This window comes from Podarcis cretensis (assembly GCF_951804945.1).
Source record: "Podarcis cretensis genome assembly, chromosome: 16".
NCBI classification, from domain to species: domain Eukaryota; kingdom Metazoa; phylum Chordata; class Lepidosauria; order Squamata; family Lacertidae; genus Podarcis; species Podarcis cretensis.
The window spans coordinates 15,842,658-15,850,015 of NC_137186.1; positions in this window are offsets into that span (position 1 = coordinate 15,842,658).

The window sequence follows — 7,358 nt, forward strand, 5'->3', positions numbered from 1 at the left end:
CTGTAGAAATACCAGCAGCTTGGAAATTCAAGAGGAGGTATTTATTTTCCTGCTTTCATGGGGTTTTAAGTTGCCTTCTTCAGCTGTAGTCAAAGTTCCTCTGCACATGCTCAGGGGCTGTGATATGTTAAGCAGTAACAACCAAAACAAGATCCTTGAAAAAGCGTGGCACGCCCCCCCCCCCCCGCCCAAGTAATTACATCCTGGGTTGTTGGTTTGAGCTCCACGTTGGGCAAAAGATTCCTGCATTGTAGGGGCTTGAACCCTCATGGTCCCTTCCAACTCTACAATTCTATGAACTCCCACAAACATGAAATTCGAAATCCAATCAGAATGCACTATTCTGGGTAGACGACATCCCTGATACGGCTCTTTCTAATCCTTCCCTTAACACAGGTGCCCTGAACCAGACACCTGCTGCCTGTCCAGGAAAGAAAGGGAGCTCTGAAAACCCAAAAGCGGATACAGTGGTACCTCGGGTTACATACGCTTCAGGTTAAAGACTCCGCTAACCCAGAAATAGTACCTCAGGTTAAGAACTTTGCTTCAGGATGAGAACAGAAATTGTGCTCTGGCGGCGCGGTGGCAGCAGGAGGCCCCATTAGCTAAAGTGGTCTTCAGGTTAAGAACAGTTTCAGGTTAACAATGGACCTCCGGAACGAATTAAGTACTTAACCTGAGGTACCACTGTACAATGAGGCAGCCTCACCCATGTTAAGTCAGGTTCAGACCAGGGGCCCTTCCACACTTCCACTTCTCCTATGATTTCATGTGATGTCAAGTTACAGATCTGTTCGAGAGGGTTTGGGTTTTTTTTGTTTGTTTTGTCCCACTGCTTTTGCCAGGAAAACCCGTTGTTTACTGCTGAATTGGAACAAATGTCAATCTGCAGAAAACCCGATGGACATTTGTTCCAATTCAGCAGTAAACAACGGGTTTTCCTGGGGAAAGCGGTGGGACAAAAAAACCCAACCCTCTCGGACCCATGACTTGAAATCACGCTGGGATAGCTCAGTTGGTAGAGCTTGAGAGTCTTCATCTCAGAGTTGTGGGTTTGAACCCCACATTGGGTGAAAGATTCCTGTGTTGCAGAGGGTTGGACTAGATGACCCTCAGGGTCCCTTCCAACTCTACAATTCGATGATTCTATGACAAACGGAAGCGTAGATGGGCCCTGAGTCATGCAACCTGTGCTCTAGCCGCTGACCCTGTTTCATCACACGGCAGGTTACTGGAACACCAAGGTGATCTGTGTCAATGGCTCACAGCTCACCATTCATTCGGCAGTGACACAAGTGCCTCGGCAGGAGTGCCAGCTATGTCTGCCGGAAAATCCCCTGGAGCATTCAGGAATCCATCAGGTTCCAACAAGGTTCTGTCCTTGCAGAATTGGAGTAGCTACATTCAGCACAAACGTCCTCAACAGGGAACGACAACAGACTCACAGGAGCCTCCTGATCAGCAGAGTGTTACCATTCCACTCAAGGGTTAAGTATATGCCCAGCTAGGTTTGTTGGACTGTTGATGTACTGAGAGAGCCCCATGGTTGACATAGAGGCCAGGAAGTCCCATGCTAGCCCATTTGAGGCAGCCTTGGAGGCCCCATTAACTACAAACCCCTAAATCTGGGATCTGCTCTAAACCTGTGCCAGTGTTTTGCAAGCGTTTTGCAGCAACCCCCCCCACACACACACACATTTTGCAGTGAAAACTCTGCAGCTGGGTCACCACAAAGCCACCCAGCCCACCTATATCCTCCTTCCATTGTCAGAGGCACAGGTACAGAAGCACCTTGAACTTTTGCAGAAGTGGGGAATTAAACTGGAGTTCCTGGATTCAGTACCGTACTGTGTTATTATCAGTTTAAGCCCCGATGCTATAGAACTGTGTTGGATTCAGAAGTGGGAAACTCACATTCAGATCCTCATAGTTATGCAACTCAGTGGGTGGCCTTTGGGGGAAAGTCCGTTTCTGGGCTAGACCACCCTCACAGGGCTGTTGTGAAGATAAAATGCAATTAAGGGATATGTTTTTAAAGCCCTCAGGATACTGGGTGTGGAAAGATCGTCTCCGTAAATAATATTTGGGTGTGTCTGAAGTTGCAGCTTTGTGGATCTAGAGTTGGTAACTTATAATCTTTCAAGTTAAGAATGGACAGGGTGGAAAATTACTGCATAGTGGAATCTAAGAGTCCGAGCCTGCAATTCTACACACACTTACATGGGAGTAAATCGCATTGAACGCCACAGGACTCACATCTAAGTAAACATGCATAGTACACAACAGTGGTGCTTTTTCAACCTCTATTTATTCTTATGTAGATAAAAGCATTTATAAACCATTTAATATTTTTCAAAATCCAAACCTCTCCACTTTCATTTTTGAAATTATTTTTATTAACAACTTCTAATAATATACATATGTACATACATATATAAAGAAGGAATATAATAATAATACAATCTATTGCTTTAATTCACAATCAGTGCTTATGAACAAAAAAAAACATTGAGTAATTATTAATAATTAATTTGCAAACTTATTATAATACTATTTCTACAAAATTCCTAATAGACTATATGGTTCAACGTCTTGTATTTTGTTAAACTAGTACATAATAAAGATATTCCATTTTTGAATGTTTTTATCTTGTTGTCTTCCTTTTCGCTGATTAAATTTGTCAGCTTTATAATTTGAACAACCTCCCATGCCCCAGCTGTTGGGGGACTGGATTCCCCCACCCCAGTTATAACTAATTACCACATTAATAAACGTGAAACCAGATGTCTGTCTTACAATAAAAACAAATCCTTAACAACAAAAAGGAAAGCTAATGGGTTAATTACACAGGAGGATGCTTGAAACTAAATATGGAATAGGCATGCCCATAAAACTGTATCTGCCAATGTCAGGGAGCTAACTTTAAAACTATTGCACAAGTGATACACCACCACCCTGAGGAAACTGTTCTTTATGTGTCTTAGAACATTTTCTTCCTTTTTGGAGGGGGTGCCAACTACATATGTGATGGGAATGCTCTTGTGTACCAACATTTGGGGTGAGAGTGGTCCAGGAAATATGCTCCATCACTCTTCACAGGGAGCACTGGAAGGATTTTCATGGGGTGGCATAAAATCCATAGCATCAGAGAATAGGGAAAGCTGCTCTTTCGGGAGGGGGGAATAATGCCAAAGTTGAGGGTGGCCTGTAGGCAGAAAAGGACACTTTTGAATCAGTTTGGTTTCTGTATATTAACTTTGGTAATGTAGTGGAACACAGTTGCTTGCTGTCCAAAGTGTATGCTACCCTATTTTTCCTCCCTTACCCCAGAAACACAAGAGCCCTGCTGGATGAGGCCAAAGGCCCATCTAGTCCATCATCGTGTTCTCACCAAATGCCAGCCAGATGCCCCGGGAAGCCTGCAAGCTGGAGATGGGGAAACAGCCCTCTGCCCACCTGCGATTCCCAACAACGGGCATTCAGAAGCCTCTGACAGTAGAGGTAGAGCATTGCTGTCATGGCTAGTAGCCACGCATGGACCTCTGAGACATCTAGACTAAACCTCTGAACCTCCAAGCCACCAGAAAGCTACCTCATCTCAGGTCAGATCGCTGGTTCATCTGCTGTCATTTTGCTTGCTCCAGGGGTAGCCAACATAGTCTCTTCCAGATATTATGGGCTACAGCTCTCATCAGCTCCAGCCAGCATGGCTAATGGCCAGGGATGAGATCTCTATGCATGGAAAAGGGAGAAAAATAGAAATGGTCCAATAGTGTGTGTGTGTGTGTGTGTGTGTGTGTGTGTGTGTGTGTTAGCTGTACATAGTCTTAAATTGACTGTGCTCCAACTTTTCACCTCCAGACAACTTACTTGCATTGTCTGTATGCTTTTGTACACAGATATGGTAAAGCGGTAATGTCTGGTTTTGTTTTGTTTTTGGTTAACCAGGGGAGCAGAGTTTAGTTTTCTTTTTTGTTCTGCTTGAGTTTAGTCGTATAATGTATTTAAAAATCCAATTAAAGGTTTAAAATCGGCAGGATATATACCCTTGTAACCCTCCTCCATTTCTCAGATGACTGTCATTCAGATGGTCAGCATCCCAGTATATGTTCAGCATCCCAGTGCAAATCCCTGAGCTCCTCATTCATTTCAAGGGGGCAACTGCTCAGTGGATTGGGCCCCTAATCTTTGCATATTTCCCACACTGTTTACCCAGATGGCGGGAGGAGGGAAGGTGGAATTAAAATTGCTTTTTGCCTGCTTAATCAGCCGCCTGAAACCGATTAAGAGGCTGTTAATGCACATATTCACAGGGAGTAAAGGAGAAAGTGAGAGAGTTCTAATTAAAATGCCGCACGTTTTAAACCTGTGGTTAATGCATTGACCTGCTGCTGGTTCGCTGCCATCTCTTCTTGGTGTGTCAGTACAATAGAGGGAGTCAATGTGAATGTTGACAAACAGGCCTGGCCATGAGCAATAGGTGGATTTCCACTAGCTTGCCTGCTCTCTGTGGTTTCACCTGCTGTCTTATTTTTCAGCAGGGAGGGTCAATGTTTAATTGCATTTCAAAATTTCCCTTCCTCATTACAATTTCCTAAACTACCTAAAATGACCCTGTTGGGTCAGGCTCGCGCTCCGTCTAGCTCAGCAACTACACACACACTGGATGAGACAGGGCAGGACGGCAATATCCTATTGACTAACTGTGTGAACTCAGTCCTCTAAGCATAGGTCCTTCTGCAGAATCAGGACAGACAAAAGAAAGTTATTCTTCACACAACTGTGGAATTTGCTCCCACGGTTAAAGAGAGGCTCTGTCTAACAGGGAGGTGTGGTTTGCTAATCTTCGTTTGTATTTTTCCTTCTATTTATGATGGAACTTGGGAATCTGCTCCCACCAGAGGCAGTGTTGACCATCAGTTGAGTGGCTTTAAAAGATGATTAGACAAATTCGCAGTGGATATTAGGCAATCAGTGGCTATTAGCCACAATGGTTATGTTTTCCCTCCACTGTAAGAGTGGGGGTCATAAGTGGGAAGAGTGCCGCTGCATTATGTGCCGCTTGTGGGCTTCCTCTATGGGGCATCTAATTGGCCACTATGAGAACAGGATGCTGGAGCAGACTGGCCTTTGGCATGATCCAGCAACACCCTTTTATGTAGCCAAAATGGAAGTTCCCATTCATAAGAGGAAGGTAACAGCAGGCTAGGGGAAATCCCACAGTTGTGGTACATTTTTTGTTAAAGGAGGGGAGGGGAAACCATCCTAAAGTGGTGCAGGGGACCCCAAATGATGACTAAGCATGCTCAGTGAGAGCATATTTGGGGGATGTGCGTGGATAGAATACAAGGGAAGAGGGGGAATGGAATGGAGTAGCATGTAAAGAGGCATGGGAAACTGGCTGGCTGGAACTCTGAACAAGGGGACTCCACTCTGCAACATTTTGTTGCAGTTCTGAATTGTCCATCTTTGAATATTAATCCCCAGGGGCAGGAGTATGAACACTATCTTTCATGGTCACTGAAAGACCCAGCGCACAATCAAATTCCATTTCATTTCAATGTTTGCACTCAAGCTTATCCTTCCAAAAGGGAGCCCAGACCAGCTAACAATAACAGACGAAAACAGAGAGAATATAATGAAAAGTCACCAAACTATATGATACTATTTAAGTTTTAATTCAATACCTACAGGGAAGGAGGAAATATCAATTTGCAATGCAATCCTTTGCATGCTTACTCAGAACGTCTCCTTGTCTTAAATGGAGCCTACACTCATGTGTATATTAATTGAAGCCACTGCTTAAATTAATTTCTGTCTCTGCATAATTCTTCTGACTGATCCAGATAATGAGCTTCTCCCCTTCTCTGTATCTTTTCCCCCCAAGGGAAAAGAGAAAAATTATATTGGTGCCTCTGCCCAAACTACCTGAAGAGGAAACTTAAGCAACCTGGATGGAAGCTGGCTGAAATAGCTTAGCAGCATGAGCTAGCATAATAAAATACTGGCATTTTGGACAACGCACTTTAAACCTCTGCTCTTTGAGTTGGGATGGGCAAATACATCAGTTTTGGTTTCTGCTTCCACTCTTAAGTTCGATACTCCACAATTCCACATCAGTTCACAACATATACAGTATATATTTTTCAAGTTCTCATAAAAATTCCTCAGCAGCTGGGTTCAAATTTCTCCTGATATACACATTTTTTGTATGCAGTGTTGCGTAATGCACACATTTCTGCAAAGCAGTTTATTCCAATATGATACGTTTTTGTACATTATCTTCACTTATATGTGCAAAGTCAACTCATAGAAAACCTGTCTGATGTTTGCTCCGATTCAGCTGTAAAGAGCAGGTTTTTGTGGGTGAAAGCAGCTGGACAAGCGGAAGCATGCGCGAGCCCTGAGTCCAACCATTGGTCCATTTGGCTCAGTGCTGTCTACACCAGGGGTCAGCAAACTTTTTCAGCAAGGGGCCAGTCCACTGTCCCTCAGACCTTGTTGGGGGCTGACTATATTTGGGGGGGGGGGGGGATGAACGAATTCTTATGCCCTACAAATAACCCAGAGATGCATCTTAAATAAAAGGGCACATTCTACTCATGTAAAAACACGCTGATTCCCAGACCGTCCACGGGCCGGATTGAGAAGGTGATTGGGCCGGATCCGGCCCCCAGGCCTTAGTTTGCCTACCCATGGTCTACACTGACCGGTAGCGTAGAGACTTTACAAGTTTACAGAGTGAGTGTCTTCCCAGTGATGCCAGTGATTCATCTTGGGATCTTCCACATGCTGGTGGCTTTGCGTCTGTGTTACACCCTTCCCCTATGTTACCCCTCCCCCTCATTTTGCAATCTCAGATAAGCGTAGGAAAACAAGTTTATAGAGGCACTGGCAGGACACCACGCATAGCTAGCAGGCTGCACTTAGCTTTTGCAGGACTGTTCGATATGAAACATTGCCTGCTTTTCCATGCCTGCTGTTGAGGAAATCTGCCGTCTGATAGCTTCCACGCTCTTGCATCAAACCCTAAACTGTTCAAGTGAAATATGTAATTTCACCATCTGTTCCGTTTATTTCATGGAACATTTATAATTTGCTTTCTGCTTTTACACAGGAGGACTTTAAATAACAAACCATTTCTCTTGAGCAGAGATGGAGAGCTTAGTTGCAATTTAAGGGTGCAACAAGGGGAGCCCCTGCCTCCATTTCCGCTTGACTTGATCCACAGGAGAGGCCATCAGAACTTGCAAGCTGAATCCATACTTGGTCTGAACTTTCCTCTCCCTAAAAGCAAGCCAAACCTATAATTTTTAATAATCTGTCAACGTGGAATCCTTCAGACTCGGGAGAAGATT